Below are 25,649 nucleotides of genomic sequence, written 5' to 3'. Positions count from 1 at the left end.
TTTCTAAAATCCTAGTAGAATATAATTTAATGTGTAAGTGCAAACCATGTATTTGCAGTATGATTTCTGATAAAAGAAAATTTTTGCCCCCACTGGTGACGCAACAGGTTAAAGCATGGCACTATGAAGCTAGAGGCAGCCGCCTTTGCACAAGTTCGATCTTCAGCCAGGGAGCTGACCCACATGGCGCAGCAGACCTCTCTTGTCTCCCCGCTGCTCCCCTCAGCAATGTACTTTGTCAGTCTGCCTGTTCTGTTCCCTACTCTGTCTCTGATGAGTCCTCTCACTCTCCCTGCACCCCAGCTCTGTATGCATAAATAAATAAATATTAAAAAAAGAAAAAATTTAAATGGCTATTACTGACCACAGACAGGAACTTATGAGTGCCCTAGAATTAGCAAGCATAGCTTTGCATCTCAAAATTGACTTTATGGAGTATTATTAAGGAACAGTTGAGAGTCATTTTATTACCTCTTAATGGGAGCTGTGTGGGAGAAATGAATTTGCCTAGGTTACAGGCTTACAATGAAAAAATACTCTAAAGATAAATGTTAGACCCCTGGAATGAGCTTAAGGTCATTTTCCTCTCCGGGGAAACATATTTCTGAAAGCATAATGGAAATTAATGGGTAATATTAATCTGTATATATCATTTTACTCATAGTTTTTCAGGACTTTGTCCATAACATAAAGTGCAACAGCAGTAAATAATTACTTGATTAATTCATGCACAATGTTATTTCATGTCCATTATGTTCTAGGTGTTATTGCAAGCACCAGAGATTTCACAATAAATAAAACGAAATATCTATCTCAATCTAAATTTTGTCAACCAATAACATGATAATAATCCACATGTGTAAATTCTATGTGAGAAATATTAAAACAATGTAATAAGAATAATCACAGCATAGCAAGGGGTGTCCACAGTTTTTATATAACACACACGAGGGAATGGCGGGGTTTAAGGGAATATTTGAATAGAGATTAGAAGTGAATGGATAATGGAAGTGGTAGTTTTGGGCAGAAGAAAGAGCAAGGATGAGGTAGAACATGTGTTCCAAGAGAGCACTGTGGACCGTGAGCCCAGAGAGGGCCCACGGGAGTTAGACCTCACAGGCTCTTGGGAGTGAGACTCACCATGAGTGGAGAGTTTTGAGCTGAGGAGGGACATCTGTCTTGTTATAGAAAGATCATTCTAGCTAACATATTGAGCATACATTATTAGAGGGGAGCTGGGCTAGAAGCAGAGAGAATGGTTAGCAAGTTATTACAATATCTATTCTTTTAACCACAGTCTACTTTTATTGATTTTTCTTTAATAGAAAATTTTTTTAATTTTTTAAAAGAACTATTAGTTTTATGTATGTATGTACACACACACACACACACATTAATTACCACATTGTCCATTTTCGCACTTCTCAGGTGTAGTCCCCATAAAATTCCCATCACCAGTTCCAGCCTGCATCACAGCCATAGTTATTCCTTGTGCTCTCTCCTCCCATTTTTATCCCTATCCCTCTCCCTCCCCTGCAGAATGTCTCTGATTTACAGTTATCTGTTAATTTTGTTTATTTATTATTTTATTTTTTTCTGATCCTTTATCTGGGTCCCCTATACTCCTCCTGTAAGTGAAACCATCAGATATTCTTCTCTTTCTTTCTGGCTTATGTCACTGAGCATGATCCCTTCCAGGTCCATCCATGCTGCTATGAATGGCTGGAGTTTATGTATCATAATTGCTGAGCAGTGTTCCATAGACCTCATTCTTGATCCAGTCATCTGTTTTTGCAATCACTTAAATAAGAAGTGGTTGCCTGGTAATGGTGATCACACACATGTGGTCACTGATAAGTATATCTTACATGTATTTTGAAGTGAGAGAGCATGTTGGGCATGCAGGAGAAAATACGGGTCAAGAATGCTTCTAAGATGCTGACCAAAGGGGAAGAATGGAGATGGGGGCTGTTGAGAGAGGCACTTCTAAAGAAGCAGCTCCATGGAGTTTGGGCACAGTTCCACTTTCAGCTCTTTTCACCAAGAAATGTACTCACTGAATTTGAGAAGATGTCATTTGGATTTGAAAGTGTAGCATTCAGGGAAGAGTTCTGAACGAGGGTCCATGTTTTTCCTGTGAGTATAATATAGTTGCAGTGATGGTCCTGATTGAGGTCACCTAGAGAAAGTCTTGCAAAGAGGAGAAACCTAAGAATGGAATTCTGGGTCATTCTAAGCAAGGAGGTGGTAAGGAAGTGAGTTAGGAAGGGATTGAAGAAGCCAAGTGAAAACATTCGAGGAAAGAGTCTGGCAAATTTTCAAAAGATGCCTCTGGCAGAGGCATCCATGAGGGTCTGAGGGGACCGCGGGATTTAGCATTGTGAAAGTAACCTAGACAAGACCTATTTTTATAGATGAGTGGGGAGAACCGCCACCCTGGAGGCATACAAAAGAGAACAGGAGCAGAGAAGATAGAGACAGTTGTTATAACTTTGCAGGAGTGTTGACTTAAAGGGGTTCCAAGAAGTAAGAAAGAACTCAAGTAGCTTTTTGGAAATCAAGGACCCTTTTGTTATTAACATTGTTATTTGAAAGACTGTTAGCAGCATGTAAGCATGATGGTGGAAGTGGCACATTAGGCAGCACTGTGTAAACAGGAGGGGTGACTGCTACTGCTGGACTTGTTTCTTGAGACCATGGCAGGGGATGGTGGCCAGTGCAAACAGCTCATTATTATCGGGATATGTCCTTCCTGAGGTTGACTGTTGATGAATAGAAAAGGCGGGAGTTGGGCTTAAGGTAAGTTGAGTTTTCTCCATGTGAGTCTGTCTAGAGAAGAGAAGATAGTTATACATGTGTGGAAGGAAACAAACTATCAAGACTTCAGTATCCTTAAGGTGAGAGCCAGAAGTCACAGCAGAAATGCAAGAAGAACACCAATAGAAGGATTTTGCTGAAGGTTGTGATTTTATCAACTTGGGGAGTGAATATGTGATATCTTAATTACCACTATACAGCTTATCCATTTATTCTACTGAGATGAATAACTGATAATAACAACGTGAAATTGTTATAATAGTATTTTCGCTCAACAACATTGAGCTAGAACTAAATATATTTCCACATTTATTTATAACTCAATTAAATAATAGTATTCCTAGAAATACCCATATTTTCAGAGTGAAAAAGAGCTGTGTTTTCTTTTGAATTATAAAATGATATATTTTAGTTCTTTGAGAGTCAGAGTGCAAAATAAAATGAAAGTGCATCTAACACAAAGGATTAATAGAGTAGGGCGTGTGTATTATATAAAACCACCAACAGAGGGCAAAGATTGAATTGTAAAATAAATGTGACAAAATAACAAAAGTGTATAATTGAGGCTGATGGCTCTGCTAAATGTATTTTTTAAAAGCTACCATTATGTACTACCATGCATTTATTTCATTATTAATGCTAACATGCAGATTATATTTTGGTGGATGCCTCCAAAAGCTTTAAGCTCATGGACATCACTGCCAAAATCCCTGTTATAGTAGAACACATTAAATAAAACTTAACATCTTACCCAAATCTATTCTTCAAAGAGTTACTTTAATGTCACACCTTGTATGAGCTCAATCAAGAATATTTGACGAGTTCCTTATGAATATAAAGCTATTTTATGACTCAGTGGCATTTTTTTAAAGATTTGTTTTATTATTTATGCATACAAGAACTGGGGCCAGAGGTTCTGGGTGAGAGGACTCAGCAGAGACACAGTGGGGAGCAGAACAGGCAGATCTACTGAAATCCACTGCTGAGGGGAGCAGCAGGCGAGGCAGGAGAGGTCTGCTGCACCATGTGGGTCACTCCCTGGCTGGGGATTGAACTGAGGCCATAGTGGCTGGCAGTAGCTTGAAAGCATCGATGCTTTACCTCCTGCTCAGCCAGGGAGACCCTCCTTGATAACATTTTTCAATTCCTCCAAAAGCACATCTATCATGTGTGGTTCATCATGAAAACATAATGGGCAGTAGGTGAGTTTACTGAATCCCTATATTTATTCATTGTCACTTACCACCCTACTTGACAGGCAATGGAGTGATAGTAGCTGACTCTGGGGCCATCTTCATTTAGGTGGGCACAGTGCCAAGGGCTTCTTCACATTATTTCATTTAATCCTCACCATATCATTTTTTGAGCTATGGCACCATTGAAATCAATACTTCGTAAGCAGACACATAGAGACCTGAGAAGGTAAAGCTACTCATTCAAGGTCACATGAGCCCGGAGGTCATACTCAAATCGCTGCTGCGGAGTGTGAATCCAGCTTCTAGGGCAACATGTTGTGTGATGAGTAAGACTGTGCAGAATGTATTAGCCTCCTCTTCCATGTTTTCTTTTTTTGATTAAATGTGGCTAAAAATTACTTGAAAGAGCTCTTTCTGGGCTGTAACTGTAACTACATTTATAAAAATCATAAAAAGTGATGGTGTTTATAGCTTAGCCTCATCATCTCGTAGCCTATGCACTCTTGTTAATCATGATGCTTCTGATTGCTGATTATTTGCTGTTCTGCCTGTTGCTCTTCCCTCTTATTATCATGCACCCGCTGAAGCCAGGCATTGTGCTTTTGATGCGCTGGTGGCTTTGCAACCTGCTCCAGCCTGTCAGATAGTAGCTGGTTTAGTCTCATCATCTGTCTCTTCAATATACCCTGCAGAAGTCTCCCATTACAGCTTTATACGATAGTGTTACAGTCTATTTACAATAACCTTAAACTGCAAGGATAAAGATTGACTATTATATGGAAGAATTCATGTAATTATTCTTAAACTGTTGGCTCTGGGGTATGATTCAATTGGTTCGTGATCTCAAGAAGTTGAAGACATTAGCCCACTACATGATTTTATCCACAAATTCCATAAATTTTTGATAATGACAACTTTCAGTCCTATAATGTTGATACGGCTGTTTTTTAAAAAAAATCAATCAGTGATAGAATTTTATTTTAATAGATAAAACTTAGTAATGATGCTTGGACAAGTTGAAAAAAAAAGCATGAATCAATAAGTAGACAATTAATCAATAGCCAACAGAATTGCAAAGATCCACATAATTCAAGAAAACTAGTGACCAGTCACACGTGTGTCCAGAAGCAAACTTTGATATAGGTTATGAAATTAAGAAACCACTCTACAGGGGATGGCATAGGTAAATTAAAAATATCTAGACACATTTTTGTAAGCAACTCTTTTGAATGTCTCGTGGGCTTGGCTTCCCCAAAAAGGTTCAGATTTTTTCAGAATACACAAAGTGAGCCCCTTATAATAAGAGTCACCTTGGAATGGGAAACTAAAGGTCAGTTGAGGTCCTGCAGGCCCTAGATCTATGGCCATGACCTAAAGAATGGAATGAGTTTGGAAGCAAAAAATAATAAAAATAATATAGTATGGAAAAAAAAATAGTTGTTAAGAATAGGAAAAACATTTGATCCAATATGAGCAAAGATGTTTTTGCACTGACATCCTTATTGTGTACAAATACCCATCGTATAGTCATCCAAAATCTAAAAAAATCACCTGCATTGCACTTTAGTATGGATGATGTAACTGATGCACTAGCAGGTGGTATCATTATAGTATCTGCTATTAAAATAAAGTGTTAAGACACAAAAAGAGGCCAGATTACTTAAAGACAGACACAGTGAAAGTGGCAGACGCTGAGAGGTGCTTTGCCCTTTCACAGCCATTTGCCTTTTTTTCCTAATTGAAGTAAGCATAACTTTTTTTTATTTTTTAATTAGACAGAAGGTAGTTTGAGGGATCTCATTCTGGTTTTGGTTTACTAGTGACCTTGCCCTCACTACTTGGGGAACTTACCTTCTACTCTTAGAGCAAAGGCTCCCCCTTCTCCCTTCCTGACACCCCAGGTCTCTTAATACAGGCTATCAATCTCTTGTTCACTCCATCTCACTTTACAAATGTACAACTAGTAAATTGTCCATACACACCTTACTTTGAGCTTTTCCTTCTCCTATTCTTTCTGATGTTATTTTGCTCACCTGTCCAGTCTCAGGAGAACCCAGACAGGATGGGTGCCCAGCATCTTTGATGTTAAGAGAACAGGCAGTCGTGGGGGCCTCTCCAGTGGCCTAGGAGTTTAGTCTCAGCACTATCACTGCTATGGCCTGAGTTCGATTCCCACCAGGGGCTGAACCACAAGGCACAGCAGACCTCTCCTGTCTCCCCGCTGCTCCCCTCAGCTGTGTGTTTCAGTAGGTCCACCTGTTCTTTCTGCACCCTCCTCTGTCCTTGGCAAATCTGCTCAACCCCGTTACTTCTGGCATGTACCCCCAGGTCCTCTACACAGAAATAAGTAAATGAAGACATTTAATAACACCCAAGTTTTTCTATGCCAAAAAACAAAACAAAACAAAACAAAACAAAACAAAACAAAACAAAACAAAAACAGAACAGGCAATAGTAGTTCAGCTAGTTCTGTGAGGTGATGAGTTTCTGCAGAAGCAGCTGCTCATGATGTTTCAGTAAAGGGAGGGCCATCATGCTGGTCAGTGAATTAGTGGCCTCTGGTGGCCTGAGATCAACCTGCTCAAATCTTCCTGAGAGTTTAATATTTCCTTAAAGAAAAGTTCTAGTATCATGTAGTCTCCTGAATGTGCCTTTGTATACTTATATAACAAGATTATTTCTATGTTTGGATGGCAACCTCAAGACACATTGACAGTGCATACAACAGCTTTTAAATAGCTCATAATTTTAGGAGTCATCTCAACAAAACTGAGTATCATTGTGTGAGCTTCTTGATAAAATTCATCTAGAATTCATTCATATTAAGCATTTCTGTATAAGTCAATATCCTCCTTACATTCATGGGGAGATTCTATCATTTAACTATGTTGATGGGGGATTAAATCATCTGAGCCCATTCTTCAGGGGTGCTGAAGTCAGCTAAAGTCAGTGGCTGAGAGCTCATAGCTCACTCATCAGGGATCAGCTGTCTAACTTCACACTTGACTCATTTCTGTCCTCGCGTGTACTCTCCTCTCCCGGGCCTCTATGGCAGGGTTACTGTATGGCGCATGTGACTGCAAATCTTTTTGGCTTCAGGGTGTGGTATATAACACAGGCCCTTAGAATTTTCCATGGTGGAAGAATTTATACTATAAATGGACACAAATCTGGGCTTTTACACTTAGGACGGCAGGAACCAGGTGTTAATATTTACCACTATATCCTATAATACAATTATATTATACATGACATCTCTCTTCACTTTCTAGAATGAATAAATCAGGAATTACAGGAACTAGTTGTCTAAATTACTTTAAGCTATCTATGGCCTGCCAGTGAGTATTTACAAGATGAGTGTTAGTGTCCTCTACATTCCATTCATAATCTAAGAGGAATTTACTTTTTATTGCAGTAGCTCACAAAATAACTTCTAAAATGTAGGTGAATTTTTAGTTTTTGAGACAAAAAACACGTTTAATGTATTGACTCAAGGTTATAGGCCTACTACTAATAATAACTGCCTGTGTGTGTTTGTGTGAAAGATTAGTCAGAAAGCGAGTCACAATGTTGACTAATGGGGGAACAGACAACAAATTGCTCTATGAAGACCCCGAAGAGTAAGTGATTAATTGCCCAAACTGGGCTGCAAGGGCCTGGGAAGGTTTCCTATAGGGAAGGGCACTTGAGATAGGCTATTGGGATCTAGAGAAGTTCAAAAGGGAAAAATAAAAAGAAAGAAAAGGCATCGCCCATGAGAAACCTTCGCAGAGATAGAGATGGCAAAGCATAGATGCCTTGATTGGGGGGGGGTGATTTTTTCCATTCAATCTAAACCCCGCATGACAGGTGCTGATCCTTGGTGTGTGAGGAAATGTTGGAACTTTGCCCAGGTGTGGGGTGTGGAGAGTATGGAGCAAAGCTGGACAGGTAAGTCTTCACTAGTATTCCACATAGAATATGTGTATATTCATACATGCATGCAGGTGCATTTACTATTTTCTTACATTGATGCTAATTTTTGGACAATGTTTGATTTCTTCCTTGGGTGCAGCCCTCATCATTCTCCTACCACCGCAGCCCAGTGACCATCACCAAGTACCCCCCTCTATTGGTTCTATCATTCTTTCCTTGCTATACATGCCCCAGATATCTGGTGAGCTTGCAAGTTTTGTCTGAAGTCAAATTTTCAAAGGTGTTGAACAACATTTTTTAAAAATCCCAACACTGGGCTTGACTCAAAGGGTAGAGTTAGGTTTTTCCTTTGAGATGCAGAATTTGGGCTGATATGTTTTATTTTTAATTAAAAACTCTTGAACCTTTAACTCCCCAAAAGAAAACCCCAGAAGCCTAATGACTTGGTTAGCAGTAACCAGATAAACCAACCAGACAGGACTCCTCCCTTCTGATTACCAGGACTACCCTAATTTAGGGCTGTCCCTAGAGATATGTTTAAATGAAGGCATCACAGATCAACGGCATAAAGGCATGCATCACTTATGATTAAGCACATCATAAAGTATCATTCCCCAAATCCCTGCTAATTCAAAGTATAAGAATCCTTATAGAAAACCACCCAAACCTAGTCACCATCTAACAACAGAGCTGTCCGAGCGTACAGAGAAGCTGCACATGACCGGGAGAAAGATTCTGAGATCACAGCCAGGCAGGAGCACCAGGCTTGTGTGTGAACAGTTTGATGCAGGAGACAGAGCTCCCCAAGCAAATGAGGAAGAAAGATGAAGCAGGAGGCAGGTGGTGGTGGCAGTGGGCAGCTGTCCCTGGCAGCCGTGGCCAGGATGTCTTTGCACTGAACCACAGTCTGCAGCCTTCCCACACCCTTGACCCTAGGGGGTCCGTTCCTATTCCTGACCTTGAATTTGAATTCTTGCATTACCTCCTATCTTTTCTCCACACTGCATCAGAAAGTAGGAATTTGGTTTGTTTGTTCCATGTAGCTGGAACACTCTGGAAAGGGTGCACTGGGGGGAATTGGAGCAGAACCTGGCTCATGCATATGGTGCGAGTCCTAAGCACACACCCCCGCAGGCATGGCAGACCCAGCACGGGCTTGGCGGCCGCCAGACGAACAGGCAGACAGGCTGCCTTTGGTACCACCTGATCCGAGGCAGGAGCGCCAGCCCTAACCAAATATCCGTGGGGACGCTTCTCCTGCAGCCCTGTGCAGAGCTTCTGGAAGCCTCCTGCTTTGCTGTTTTCTGGGAACTGTTCTGTGATGGAGACTCCTCCTGGGCATCCATCTCATCCCAGCTGCCACAGGGATCCCCAGCCCAGAATGGACTTTCTCTGCAGGAACATGGGAGGCTTCCAAGCCACGGATATCTCCCGTCTTGCTCAACAACCCTGGCACCGGCTTCCTTTTCCCATCCAGATTTTATGACAGCTGAGTTTTAGTTGGCACAACTGACCAAAGCAGGCACCCTGGGCTCAGGGAGGAGACTGCCTTCTCTTGCTCACCATGGCAAATGTGTTAGAGGGGATGTAACATTTCTCTCTCTCTCTCTCTCTCTGGCTCTGATAATTGATGGAGGAGATACCTGAATTGAGGTCAGGGATGCTAAAGAATAAAAAAAAAAAGAGGAGAGTCATCTAGAATTTCTCACTGGGGGCAGATTCTGAGGTTGATTCAGAACCTCTTGGATAATAAAGCTGAACAAAGACAATGTAGTACTAGGATTCAAGAGAAGCAAGGACAGATTTACAGATTTGGAGAACTTGACTTATTGATGACAGGTGATACACTGAGAGTAGCTGGCATCACCCACAAAGAGCAAGTTGGGCATGAGGAACACCAGAGTATACCTTGGGGGCACCAAGGTCACCCTGTGAAAGTGAAGTCCATGAAAAAAGATGGCGACAAAGTGGTCATACATGCTGAAGAGAGATGGAAGCAGGGTTTGTGCTACCCAACACATCAAATGCAACAGTGATGCTAATGCTTGTGCACATTTAGCAGCCAAGAAACAGGAGCTTGATTAGATTTTACTAACAGAGTACACAGTGACCACATCACCCTCCATGGCCAGATGCCCTTGACTGTGCTCTCAACTATTTCATCTTGAAATCTAGTGATAACATTAAAACCACACTCTCACAATCTACTTTGGCCTTTTCACAGCCGAATCAGTTGCTTTGGAGAAACTGATTTTGCCCCAGTGGCCCCTGCCTCATAAGAAGTGAGCACCTCATGCAGAGCTAGGGGATCATGTTATGTTGTGCTCATTAAATAAGCAGATACTTTGAGTGCTACTTAAATAAGTAGATGCTTTGTATGCTACGGACTCTTCAACAGGAGCTATGGTATAATGAAAGGCATCCAACATGGCCGTTGCCATTAAGGGAAACACAGTTGATTTGGGGAGACAGAAATTTGATAAACATTATTACAAATGTCCCAAACTATGCACTAAGAATACTGTATGGGGTACTGTGAGAATGCATAGCAGGCATCCTTGAAAAATAAACATTTGAATTGAACGCTAAATGAAAAATAGCAGTGAGCTAACAAATGTCGGTGGAGAAGCAAGTGGTCATTGTAGAACGAGCTACCTGTGTAGTGTTTTCCAGAAACAAACCAAAGAGGTCAATATGGCTGGCACACAGAGTGAGGAGACATGGAGGTGTGGCATCCCTTTTTAATTCCATCTTCAAATATCATTGATTGTTTATGATATATAAAACCAAAGAGTTAGGTAGATGTCAAGGCATGTGAGTAATATTCTTTAAGTATCTGGCGCATGGTTAGAATGCATTCCCCTTTGTCATCTCCAGATAGATACGGCCCTGAGGCAGAGTTCTGGCCAAATGACTAAGAATGGAAATAGCATATGCTCCTTCTAGAACTTTCTCAGAAAATCCCCCTCTCATGAGCTATTCCGCTTCCAAACACATCCTTAGACCAGTAATACTCATATGGCTTAAAAATTGGTCTCATGGAACTTTCTGACAGCTTTCTAGAAATGGAATGGAAAGGGCTTTTGAGTAGGTAAACCAAAGATGGGAAATACTCAAGGAAAATTTCTGTGATAATGTAACAGGGATGCTGTAGAAGAAGGAAAGATAGTGGATAAGGGTCTGAGACAGTTGATGTGTGAACCTGACTGAGGGATACTGGCAGTTGGCAAGCATTATTTCTAGGTGGTTCTGTGTGAGTTTTTTGGAAGGGAGCATCATTTGGCTCCATTCACTGAGTAAGGGAGAACTCATGTCCAATGCAGGTGGGCATCTCTCAAAGTATTAAGAGTCTAAGTACCAAAGGGCCAAGGGAGGTGGTTTTGCTCCCGGACAGAGTTGGGCCTTCCATGTTCTCCTGCCCTCAGTCACGGGCACACCACTTGCCCTCCAAATTTGGGCTCAGATCCAGACTTACCCACTGGTTCCCCTGTTTGTAAGCCATTGGGTTTTAAACTGACTCTGCACAGCCACATCTTGAGGAACTCAAGCTCACAGATGGTAGATCACAGGACTCCTCAGCCTCCCTAACCACAGGAGCCAGTGCCTCAGAATAAGTCTATGTCTCTAGATTCTCTTGTTTATGAATTCCCTGGAGAACACAAATGCAGCCACCTCGAAGTATTTTGGTAGAATTATATTTTATATTTGAGCTAGGAAAAGACTGATACTGCAATAGGAAAGGTTATTAAATATCTAAATCCAGAAACTCAAATGTATTTCATATTATTGAATAACTGATTTACATCATTTTTATATAAAAAAGCTGAACTATTGGTTTAAAACAGTAAATGCCTATCAACTGCATATCTGTATAAATCACACATGTGTATTATCTGTATATATCTACACACAAATGCATATGTGTACATGTATAAATACATGCCAGCATATACATACAAGATGACACCTGTGGGAAGTTTCTTTGATGGACACTCTCCATCAAATTTGATTAAAAGTGAATCCCTGGGCTCTCCCTGGTGGTGCAACGAGTTAAAGCATAGCACCATGAATCTATTATAGCCACTGTGGCACGAGTTCTATCCCCGGCCAGGGAGTGATGCACAAGGCCTGGCAGCCCTCTTCTGACCCACCCACTGCTCCCCTTAGCAGTGTATTTCAGTATACCTGCCTGTTCTGCTTCCTACTCTATCTCGGTGAATCCTGTCAACCCCCACCTCTGGCCTGTACCCCAGTTCTGTATGCATAAATAAATAAATCTTTTAAAAATGCAAAGCCTTTAAAAATGTGTTTCCATGAATATATCTTGGAATGCCATAAAATAATGATTTTAATGTTTCGTCTATTTCTATTCAGGGAGATTCACTTCTTAGTATCTCAGAAATTAAGAAGTTGAATTAAGGGAAATTTGCAAATGTATAAATTGTTGAATGAGAGCTTCACTCAGATGGTCTCCTACTCTAAATTACTAAGGTGATGGTGTAAAGGACCTCGCATGATATCTTATTTTCAATTTTCTTCCAGAAATATTTAGACCTCAATCTTCACCAGACTGGAATAAAGTTTATACAATACATTAAAACATATACCTATTGGAAATTCCAAGAGTGAAGTGTGTGTAGCCTGTTTCTGCTCCCCGAGTAAGTCAGCAACTTGGTTTAAGAATGAGGCTCAATATAAAGCAATTATTTTGTGATATTGTTAATGTTTCACACATGCACCACCACATGGCTTGGTCTTTGCTTTGACCCATACTGACAGGTGATGCAAATACTGAAACAAGGAGGGCACATTCAGAGCGGGGATCACACTGATCACCTTCTCAGGTGGGCTGTGCATCATGTTTCACTGAACCCACGGGACTACATTAGGTTAATAAAATATAAGTGGTGGAAGGCTGTAAAAATGCTTCGTAAAATGCTATGTTAGTAGGAAACGGGAATTAGATAATGGAGAAAGTATACGTCTACAACCAGAAGGGGACAGGAAACCAGTGTAAGTGCAGTTTGGTAATGTCAAGGACCTTCAGTAGCCATTCCGATAGGAAAAGATGCTTCCTGTGACAATCAGATGAGTTAATTAATTTGCCTTTAACCCAGCTGGATCTGCTCTTGCTTGCATGTATTATTGTGCCAGCAAGGACTCCATGTCTTTTAAAAATAATTGTCAGGGTCAGTATCACTATGAGACAAATTCTATTTTGACATGTGATAGACTTGTTTTAAAGCAACATCAAGAATGCTGTGCCATTGTCAAATATTTTCTATTAAATGTATTCACAGTACACTTTTTTTTTTTGCATGTGTGATTTTTGTGTGTGTAAATGAATGAACTGTTCTTCATTTAAGCTTTTACTCTTTAAGGTCAAGCATTTCTTCTAGTGTGCTTTTTGTGACCCTCCTTTCTCATTCACTGTGTACACAGGTACATGCCCTTTGAAATGCCCCCTATCTTATATATGGTGAATAGTCACTATGTATGCATATTTTCTTCTTGATTCTCAGCTCCCTAGAGTAGGGAATTTTCCTTTCTTCAGGCTATCAATCCAATATTTCACCTACTTTACAGGATGTGGAGGTCCAGGTAAAATCATCGTTTGATATTTTACCATCTGTAAGTGTCTGACTTGGTTCTTAGGGTGATAGAAATGAAGCATGATGACAAAAATTAGTAATCGCATTAGCCCTTATCCTTGGGACAAACATACTGTTCTACTTTTTTCCCCCTTGTCTCTGGAACCCACTCAGGTGCTTCCCCATGTGATTTCCCAGTCACTGATCTTCATGGCAGCACCATAGTCCCCTCAAACACCCCTTCATGGGCACTGAGTCAAAAAACATTTTCTTCAGGTGACCATGCCACTCTTTTTCAGTGGAAGTACTCTAAGAGGAATGAGAAAGGAGGGTCCACATAAAGCACACTGGAAGAAATACTTGACCTTAAAGAGTAAAAGCTTAAATGAAGTATGTTAAGAAGACAATATAATTTTAAGAATAAAATCCCTTTTTAGGAGGAGCAGGGGCTTTGTGGTAGGGTCAGTGTCAAGGTCCAGGACACAACCACTGCCTTCACTACCTAACAGTTTAGTTTGCCAGGTTATACCACACTCCTCAGGCCTCCCGGCATGGGTTGTTTTTGCTGAACGAGAGATTTTGTTCCTTCTCAGATTGTTGATGACCTCAGAGCCTGCTGAACACCTGAGAGCCATTTTAAAACGATAACATCAAGGGCACAACTATTCCAGAAAGATCACCCCTAACCCCAACTGGCCCTAGACTAACAAGTGCCTCCTTGAGCCTGAGCTGAAGAAACTCTCCTCATGATTTTCCACCCACGTGTTCTCATGTTATTTTCATTTTACATGACTATTCTCCTGACAGCACCCCTTGTTAATAAAACCCTTCCTTTGTGGAAACATGAACAGAGAATCCATTGTTCTGACTTCTATCTTCCTAGCATGAAGACTAGCTTATCATATCTTAAAAATCTGTCCATCACTTTACTTGATAACTTCGTTAAAATATTGCTGTCACCGAATAAAGAACTCTAACTTGAGGTATGAAATAAGGTTAAATGTGAATTGTTGACAGAGAGTATCTGACATAGTCAATGATGAGGAAACTCTTCGCATAATCAGACTGATTTCCTGAAGCCTGTACTTTGAACAACATTTTTAGGAAAGTAACACTCTAGGACAGTTATATGTGGCAGCATGCTCACACACACATACACAAAGGTGCACACACACACACACACACACACACATGCTCACACAGGCAAACTCACCTTTCCTGGCTTTAACAAAATACAAAATGTCTTAGCAAATGTCATTTTCTATCCTATACTTTTTAAGCATTCCCGAACTCAAAAAATAATCCACAAAATTTTACAATAGCTACTTTTGCATAGAGGATACATTTGGAATAGCTTAACAATGCAACAAAGTCACACCTATGGAAGAGTTTTATCTCTTTAGATAAACACCTTAGTTAACTTCATATTTTTTTTAAAGATTTATTTATTTATTCATACAGAACTGGGGTACAGGCCAGAGATGCGGAGGGTGAGAGGATTCACCAGAGACAGAGTGGGGAGCAGAACAGGCAGATCTACAAAGTACACTGCTGAGGGGAGCAGCGGGCGGGTCAGGAGAGGTCTGCCACGCCATGTGGTCACCTCCGGGGCAGGCGGGAATCGAACTCATGAGGAAGCGGCTTTAGATTCTCAGTGCTGTGCTTTAACCCGCTGCGCCACCAGGGAGGGCCAACTTCATATTTTTTAAAAGCCTTTTCAAACTCCACCTTTCAATCTAGTACCTCATTTAAGACTCATGTCCTAAAACATGTGGCAAAAATAGTGCACACAGAACAAGATGGGCTGTCGGGTCAATAATCTGAAGGTTAATAAGATATTTTAATTCTGTATTTGGACTGACATCAATTCATAATAACCAAACCCTTGCTCTTTGGCTTCAATTTCTGTTGGGAAAGAATAAGAACTCAAGTTGAGGCCAATTATAGCTGTTATTTAGATACCTCGTCAGCAACTGCTATCCTTTCCAAATTGAACTTTAACTTTGTAAAGGTCTGGCACAAGGGTTAAATTCTCAGCACTATCAAGCAGCCACAACAGCCTGAGTTCCATCTCCCACCAGGGAGCAGATGAGAGGGCACAGCAGACCGCTCCTGTCTCCCTGCTCCCCTCAGCAGTGGATTTCAGTAGACCTGCCTGTCCTGCTCCCCACTCTGTCTCTGGTAAATACTCTCACCGCCCCTGCACCTCTGGCCTGTACCCCAGTTCTGTATGCGTAAGTAAATCTTTTTTTTTTTTTTTTAAGGACTTCAATTCCATATCATTACTGCAAAACTAGCTCTCTTGTCAGGAAAAGTTTACACAATTATATATAAATATAGCCCATGACATATTTAGGATATTTTTTCTAAATTTAATTTCAAAGTGATGTCATTTATAACAAGAGGAAATATGAGTTGAGCATAAGGGTGAAATCATTCTAAAGTAATGCCAAAGGAAGTTAATACTTATGTAAATTCCATCTTAAGAATGGGAAAATATACATATAATCAAAAGCAGATTAATCTTGTCTCCTCAATGCTTTATAAGAAGTGATTCAAATGTGCATTTCCCTATTATTTTGTCAGCATTTTCTTGTTCTGTGGACTTCTCTCATTAGTCATGAAAAACAGTTCCAGCCATTGGTTAAACAACAAAACCCAAACTTTACAAAATCCACAACCTCTCTGCATTCAAGTGATCTCTGTGCGTTCTTTAATCTGTCTTCAGATTCTCACCTTCAAATTCCTTCACTCAACCCCAGGCATGTAGCCTTTTCCCTCAGTGGGCTTCAACAAGTGTTTTAATTATAGTGAAATCATGTAGTTGGTAATTTCACAGAGATATCTTCTCCACCTACCTGCCCTCTCTTTTTTTTGTGAGTTGTTCTTCTTCCTTCACCTCCTTGACATCACTCTCTCCTACCATTGTCCCTGATGACAGCTTCCCAGTCTCCTTTCCAGATTGTTCCTTGCCAGTTCAATGCCAGTGCTTGAAATTATCTTCTTCAGTGTCTTTAATTCTCATTGAACAGTTCTCATCTGAGCAGTGACCCCCCACCCCAGTGATTGTGTACGTGCTGATGCCTCTAATAGCCCCTCACAGCCATCACACCTCCACCGCACACTTCTCGATGACTATTATCTCCAAGAAACAGATGAATATAACAGGCTTTGCCAAGGTATCTATTAATGAGCATTCCTGATACATCGAAGGAGGCGACTGCAGAGCTACAAAGAAAGATATTTTAAAAGCAAGAAAATCAATTTCTTTTTTCCTTTTAAGACATAGCAACAGCTCATATTGCTCTCAGAACAGATTATATTTAGTAAAATCTATGTAAAAATGCATTCAGAGCTATTTGATTTCCACATTGCTTGGGAAACTCCTAGGCAACCTATTAGCACCTCCCGCTGCAACTCATTGTGGATAAGGCTCTCTAGAGTTGCCCACGTGAGTAACTCCATGATCGCAAATCAGCACCTGCAATTCCCGGCGTCTGCCCTTGTGACTTTCAAATTGAGGCTTGTGTTATAAATCACTGTTTACTTTCTCTCCCTGTAGCATCTTAACATCTATGGCACGTCGCTTACGATCAGCAGTTACGGCGTTCTCCAGGATGATATCCTGTGTCTTTGGGGTGTCTCCCAAGCCTGCCCACAGTGAATTTAAATGACAACATAACCTCTTGTTTTCAGTCGGGTCACTCCCAAGTAACCTCCAGAGCAAGTCCATTCAATTGTTTTATTTAACCCAGAAAGAGAGAGAGACTTGTTTATGCATATGGCATACAAAAGACAAAAGGTGTTGTCAAACTATAATCTCAAACCTTTGGGAAGTTATCATTGATTTTGCTATGATGACATCTTTCCTTGAAGACACCCAAGATGAGATTCTTGTTTCGGCTGAGTACCCACTCATTAGAGATTCAGCATAGGGCTGTGTAGGGGAACAGAAATCTTATTTTCCTGTCATGCCAACCCGGTCTTCATTTTCTCAGTTACTATAACTATCTTCATTGCACAGTCCCGTATGGATCTGCCTGTATCTCTAGACAGAGAATTTCTCAGCCAGAGACCCCTTCTCTAGTAACTCTTGTCCCATCATTTTGTACAAACTGAAAGTACCTGGAGAAGACCATGAACTTGAACAATGCTGCCGTGACTTGGTAGTCTAATTGGAAACATTATTTCCTCCCTATCTTATCTGTATTATGCACATCAGCAAAAATAGTCAGAGATTACAAACACAAATATAGTCTTTTCAATTTGAGAAAGGAATATTGTTTCTGATAAAATTGATTCAGAAAATCTGAGTATATCATTCTCTTTTCTAAAATTTAGCCAGCTGTTTTGTTTTGTTTTGTTTTGTTTTGTTTTGTTTTGTCTTACTATAATACACTCCACAGAACTATAACCCTTGATAACTGTTTTTAACAATCATGTTAGATGAATGCACCTGACTTTGTATGTCCTCCTTGGGTTTTAATCATGGTCATCTTCAGCTTTCTATCACCGATTATAGTGTTGTTTCCCTAAAATTCAAAATTCTAAATCAGATGATGTAATCCTAAAAAAGATTAGTTACAGCTGTTATAAAATTTTCAGTGTCTTACCTATGTCTTTCCTAACATCATAACATTGCATGCTATTGAGATATAATAAAAAAATAAAGGAACTATTTTAGAGGATGCCAGTTCTGACCTTCCTATTATCTAGGGGAGGAAGGCATAACATTGCTTTCATTTCTAGTCTAAAACACCCTGTAAAAAGAGTGAGCTCCTTCTGCTAACTTACATTTTAGTCACTTAGTCATGGAGGCTTTATTATTCAAGGGCATTCTTCCACCTTGAAAATGAGGCTCAATTCGCATCCATCTTTGATCTGTGCACCTTGTGGCACTACGGACACTCAGAAGATACATTTGTCAGACAGTCTTGTCTTGGGAGCCTAGAAGATGCTCAAGACCCAGAAGTGAAGCATGTCTATGACTGAGTGAGAGATCCTGAATCAAGTTGGACAGCCCATTCCCTCCAATTTTTCCAAATTTTTCCTAGTGGCCTTTTATTTCTTGTAGTGGTTTTTAGGTCATTTTTGAGGTGAGAATGTCACCTGGCCCAACATATACACATATTCAATTTACTGGCCTCCTTTTTTTCTTCAAACACTGATCAAGGCTGTGGGATAAAACCATGATTAAAACACAAACTTTCTAGACCTCCCTGAGATTACATTTCAACACTTTTTCATCAATTAAATCTTCAGCCATTCTAACCCTTCCTAAGTTTGATCTTCATAGGCAGCCACCATAGATACCTCTTTTTTATAGATATTTGTCGAAGCAAACACCAAATGTTAGCATAAACTGGTAGAATAATATCCAGCAGGGGAACAGAATGGAGTAGAAGATCTTGCTTTGCATTTTTCTCTTAGAAAAACTTGAGCGAGCATGTTCTAATTTCCCTCCTTATTTGAGACCTGGTTAAGTACACATTAAATCACTTGAGCCAGTTTTCCTTTTAGCTTCTAAGTTTATTAACTCATATTTTCAGATTTCTTTTTATGATCTAGCAAATGTAGGCAATATTTTATTTTTTATCTTATAGCAATTAATTGAGGTAATAAGGATAACGCAAAGGTGCAATTACTGCCTAATCACCTTTAAAAACTTTATATTTTGAGGTGCAAAGAACAATAAAAACTCTAAACCCACAGGGAACTACCATCACATGATTCTGGTTTTCACATCAAGTATGAAATAAGAGCCTCTGGACAGATTACCTTTGATAGATTTTTGCTGCTACAAAACTGTCTGTAAAGATCAATAAACAGAAAAGTAAAACAGTCCTGTTTAGCACTTACACATTAGTACTTAATATATTAATTTATTTATGGTATGACTTTATTGAAGTAGCATTGGTTTTCAACAATATGCATGAACTAGAGGCACTAATGTACATTTATAGATTCAGATGTACCTTACCACATTTTAACATCAGTTTTGAAAAAAATGCACATCTAAGGATTGAACTGGAGCTAGTTATATGAAAGACTGAATTGTTTAATGTAAAACTGGACTGTTTATGTGAAAGGCTAGAAGTGGAACTGGTTATGTATCAGGATGGAACTGGACTTGGTTATGTGAGGGCAGTCAGTGTGATTGGGGGTCAATCTTGGACAAGCTCTCTTGTTTAAATCTAGATTGCTAGATTCTGAGCAGCTACCAATCCCATGTCAGCAGTTGGAAAGCAGGAACGGAATAAGATTCAGCAGAATGTTGGCCAAAACAAACCTTAGAAATCTAAAAGCAGAACTGAATCCCCCAGTGGAGAAGGAAGAGGAGACTCAGCAAACTTTGTGGAGCCCCAGGGTACTCGGGGTGGGGAACATCCATCTGAGGTGGTATAGACATGTACCTCTGAATCACACAGTGTTATAAGCAAATGTTACCTTAATTTAAAAATAAAGATCAGGGCCTCCCTATAAAGCTATCTGCAGCCACTTCAACATGAGTTTGACCCCTGGCCGGTCAGCTGACCCAAAGAGCACAGCAGACCTCTCCTATCTCCCCAGGGCTCCCCTCAGCAATGTACTTCAGTAGATGCACCTGTTCTGCCCCCCACTCTGTCTCTGGTGAATCCTTTCACCCACCCACACCTCTCGTCTGGACCCCTTGCATGCGTAAATAAATATAATTAATATTAAAAAAAGTAAAAAGCAGCAGAATCAGAAAAAGTTGCAACTGAATGTGGAGTTTGAACACGAGAGGCAATCCTTGCAATGTTAGCTTTAGCTAGACTGTAAGCCTTTCAATCAAGCTGTCATTTACAAGCCAATACACAATCTCACATTGTGTAATAATGAGATACCAGAAATCACACCTATCTTCCACTCAATGCTACTCATATTGGTTGGTTATCTCTTCAATTCCTGGGAGGGGGATGGGATGAAATCGCTTGCAAGCCTGATAATTTTTTAGACTCTTCCTGGTACCAAATCTGTAAAATGATCAGTGATGAACTACACATCTTTCAACAAGTATGTCGCCGGTGGGCCATCCACAGCAAACTGAGCACCTGATTGAGTGATTTGAAAGCTTAAGTGAAGGTTAAGAGTCTGTTCAATTTGCAAAGCTTTCTGGAGGGTTTCAGACACAATTTACCATAATGCTAAGTTCTCAGTGGGCTGGCATTTCAGTGCACAAAGAGATCTGAGGTGCTTCCTATCATAATGTCATTATTAGTCAAGAAATTGTGTGTGTAGGTTGCTATTATTATCATAACAATCCATCTTTAAAATTTCCAGGGCTGTTTTCTTGTTTATGTTTATAAATCCTATCATACCTTTCCTTCTTTGAGCTCAGTGGAATATGAGATTTTGAGGAGTAGCTGTTTGAAACTGGATACGAATAACCCTTGTTTAGAAAATGTTTAACAGAGATGAAGTTCTGAGAGGAAATCAGGTGTTAACTGTGTTTCCATGTGAAATCTCTCAAGTTGGATCGAACATGGGACGAAATCCTCCCGAGAGAGGGAGTTCATGTCGCCACTGTCAGTCCTTTTTACCAGCAAGACTATTTACTTAGTACATAAGCAAATACACTTAAACTGCTTAGCCACAATTTGGGGACACAATTCTCCAGGGTTTGGCCATCTGCTCTCCAATGGTGAAAATAATTTAAAAGGATGTTCACAGATGGACAACGATAGGAAGCATACTCTCGGATACAGAAATAACTGAAAGGGGAGTTTGAGGAGCATGCATAAAAACTCTGACTTAGATCCTTATTAGAGCTTGTTTACTGGTAAACAAGATCAGTGTCCATAGTAAACAACGCCACAGCCTTAAATACGTTGCAGATTGGAGAAGATGAGGTTAAGAGTTTCCACTCCAGCAGTTGCTATTTCAGGGCTAAAAGATGTTGAGCATGATGAGGAGAATAGATAAATGAGTACCTTGAAGTTTGCAAGATTTTTATTTAGAAGATAAGGGGGATAATTTATATTTGGGGAATATTTATATAGAGGGAACACACAAAATGCCTAGCTAAAATAATTATTCAATGAACCTGTACTAGTAGAAACCAAATTTCAATACAGCAAAAGCATTGCACCAACTATGAAATCCCTTCTTTCCCAAACATCTAGATGCTATTTAAAAGCATGAAGGACCATACTGGCAAAGTGAACCTTCAGTGAGATTTCTATGTAGTTTATTTGAGGATGTATTTTTGGGAGCAGAGCACAAATGATGGGCATGTAATAAGATGGAAGTGGGAAATTCAAACAACAAATAAATACAGTAATAAATTAAATATTCAATGATTCATATTTGCTCCCAATGAAATTGAATATGGACTCATTCATTAGCGATGAGGAAAGTGGAGATTTAATCGTGGCTCTAGGCAAAATAACCTCACTCAACTAAGATTAAACAGTGTAAATTCCAGTTGTTCACTTACTTTCTGCTACCTGGAAAATATAAGCGAGACATATTACCTCGTGAACTCAAAAGGTCCTTTTTAAATACCTGAGAACTACAAAGAGTCATTGACATGAAAGGGATTTGGCACAAATAATTAAAAATATGAAAATAATTTATAACCAAAACATTAAAATGTGGTTCATAGAGACACCTATGACCCAGTGGCTGTGACGTGGCTTCTCCCCTCTGCTTTCGCAACCCTGGGGCTCTCTCGTACCCATGTCCTCTATCCCAAGGCTAAACTGAAAATCCCTGAGCTCTTTACTTGTCAAAAGTAGTGAAAAATGAAGACATTGGAGATGTACTTGCATCCATTATAATTAAAACTGAAATTAAATGTTAATGTGATCAAGCTTTGATTGTGTGTTTTGAATCAGCAAGAACAATTGCTCTATAAATACAGATCCTGTTTAACCTCTATAGAGAGTATTCTTATCTACTAAATTTCTTCGTAAGTTATCCAAATGGAAGTTTAATTATTTCTACTCTAAAAAGTTGACATTTTTCTGGTTGTCTGGGTTTGTATTTTCAACATCATTGGCAAGCAATATTTAAATAATCTAATTGGATGGGAATTTTGATATTGTTACAGGTTAGATTTTTGTGAATTACTGTCACCACTGTATTCTAGAGTTACAATAGAAAGTCTAATTTTTTTTTATTTGTGACATGTAGAAATTAGGTTTGTGAAGTATAGCATCTCTTGCTGAAGGACTATATGGATAAGTTGATAAATTAAGCCAAATCTTTTGGTGCAAAAAGGAAAATCTCTAAATCTAAGCTCAGCAAATAGGTAAAACCTAGGTGCAAACAAATTAAAAAAAAAATTACCTCCATACCACCAGAAGTCATGTACCTCCATGCGAAACAATGTTCCTGCTTAGTTTTGTGGTTAACAATTATTACTGAATCCACTGCACTCTTCACTAATGCGATGAATATGAATGGTAATACAAACCATATAAAATAGGCACGTTAAACTGATTACTGTTTTTATTCTACTATCTAGACTAAACCTTGAATTTCATTTTATAAAAGTAGGTGTAGCCCACTGATAGTATTAAAATATATTAGACATTGTTTTGTAATCCAGAAATTCCGCATGAAAATATGATTGGAAAGGCTTGGTGCCGGCACCCTGAACTCACAGTTCTAGACTCGAGAATTGTAGCAAATCCATTTCTGCCGTTTACCAGCCCCCAGTCCATGGTATTTTACAATTGCCCAAAAGGGATGATGCCATCTCTAGAACTACAGAATTTATTGGCAAATGATGAAGTGGAAAAGAAACTACCTATGGGAACAGTCTCCCTTTAAACACATCTTTCTTTAAACAGTAATTAATAACATGCAAAGATTATTAATTAGTGGCTTCAGATGGTAAAATAAATGCAACCTGAACAGATAACAGATACATTTTATCACCTTGTTACATGAGGGTCACATGTGCCAAAGTATCAAGTATCCGGTCATGCTCTATACTCTGGATCCTTCTAGTAAGTTAACAAGGTGGTGTATTCCCTGCAGCATCCAGTTTTTCACTGTCATGGTCTCTCACTGCAAATTACCAACAGATGTTTGTTGTTTTCAAGCCAGATGCCACCATGCAAGCAGGTGCTGGCGTCTACTTATTTGTACACAGAATATGTTGCCTCCTTGAATCACAACTAGGTGTGTCTTCACCTTCCTCCCAGGTTCACACCTCTGTCTTTCCTTCCTTTTGGTAAACCATTCTCCTGATAAATTTAAGGCATTCAGTCATTATTTGTGGGTTGGAATGGCCCAAAACAAATTGCCAAAATTAACTACCATCTGGTTGCTAGGAAGTTGCAGTCTTATAATATTTTTCTACCAAGTTTAGAAAGTTTTTATTGCCTTAGAGACTTGGTAATAAAATTTTGTTACATTCCATTCAAACTTTGTTCCCACTGATAACATATTTCAGTTTCAAAAGTTGACAATTGGGCCATTTCTGCTGTGGAAAGTTTAGTGTTCTCATAAAATTCATTCAAAGAGAAATCACAGCAATGTCTCATTCCTCTGGATAACGAATAAATGCAGACATGAGTTTGCATGACACGAGCTCAAAAATGCTAAGGTATTATTAGAATGCCCCTGAGTAGTTAGCCCTTTAAACTCTTTTGCCAAAACATCAGTCCATGATAATTACAAGTAAATGTTTTACTCAATATGTTTAAGAAAAATAAAAGTTCTGAAATACTAAGGCTTTAAAAATACATCCCCAACATTAACAGCTGATACAGGCTGAGAGGCTATGGGGTTCTAGTTCTTTATTCTAAGCTGTTGGTCTTTTGTCAAAACCCATTATTCTCCCAGAGAAGAAAGCCTGAGAGGGAAGCCAGAGGCCAATGTGTGTGGGGGGTGTGGGGACAGGAAGACAAAGACATCTGTGACACACTGCTGCTCAGGATGGAGGCTGAGCCCCAAGGACAAACTGTTAGAACTGAAGGAAAAGGTTGACGATCGTGTCACCTGGTCATTATTTCATTATTTCCTGCTCCTACTGCTTAAAAGAAGAAAAAAAGAAAGATAAATTCTATTTCTTTTTCACAGATATTTTTAAAGCAACATGCATTTATGAGCCAGCTGGTATCAGTGAACCTTATTAAAAACAACCTAACTTTCTGTAGAAGAAATTTTATGTGTGTATGTGGAAACATGTGTGTATGTGTAGTGTTCATGATAAAAAAATCAAACAAACCCAACAAACTAAAATGCTTAATTTTGTGAGGTAAAGTCAGTGTTTTTTTGTTTGTTTGTTTGTTTGTTTTTAATGAAGGATGAAGGGAAAGATATTTCAAGTGGAAATACCCTCTACTTGTGAAAATCTTGACATCCCCACTTAAATGAAGCTTAGAAAACTTCCATTCCTTTATCCTTCAGGTCTGAACAGCCTCAGTAATAAGCCTACAGTGAGTTTCAAAGCCTGTGACTGAATCATGGAAAATATAGACCTTCCCAAACAAGATTTTCATCTTGCTTATTCTCTTTGTCGCGTAATAGATCAAGTCTACAATGCTTTTCATTAGAGTTTAACGATGGTGGCCTTGAAAAGCTGGTGGTTGGGCCCTCCCTGGTGGCACAGTGGGTTGGGACACAGCACTGCAGGCTAGCCACAGCCTCCTCACTGTGGGTTCAATCCCCCACCAGGAGGAGAAAAAAAAAAAAAAAAAGGAAAGAAAGGAAGAAAAGCTGGTGGTCATTTGGGTCATTTGCTATTTCTGCTTCTCTTACAAGAACAGCAGGACAGGTTTGCAACAGTGGGGCAAAAATACCAATATCTATTTTAAATAAGAAAAATAAAATAACAACTTGATTTTTCATCAGTGTACAAATGATATTTCAGAGCACAAGTTCAGAGGGTATTTATGACACCTCTGTACCAGGGCCAGAACTAGCAAGGGGAAAAGGAACTAAGAGATCTGCTCCTCCTGAGGCAGAAGTGAGGGGCTCAGAAGCGAGCCCTCAGGATCCAAAGTCGCGTTACACTATGATTTAGCAGAAAGCCACCCCTCAGACTCAATCCACATGCTTTGCTACATTTGCTGTCAACCCAATGAATACTACCCAAAGGCCAACTTAGTTCAAATAGAAACCTATAAAGAAAACCCTATGAGGAAAAGACGTT

This window comes from Condylura cristata, unplaced genomic scaffold (assembly GCF_000260355.1).
Source record: "Condylura cristata isolate star-nosed mole 26May11 unplaced genomic scaffold, ConCri1.0 scaffold00042, whole genome shotgun sequence".
NCBI classification, from domain to species: Eukaryota; Metazoa; Chordata; class Mammalia; order Eulipotyphla; family Talpidae; genus Condylura; species Condylura cristata.
The sequence above is the reverse complement of the archived record's forward strand: the minus strand, read 5'-3'. Positions refer to the sequence as shown.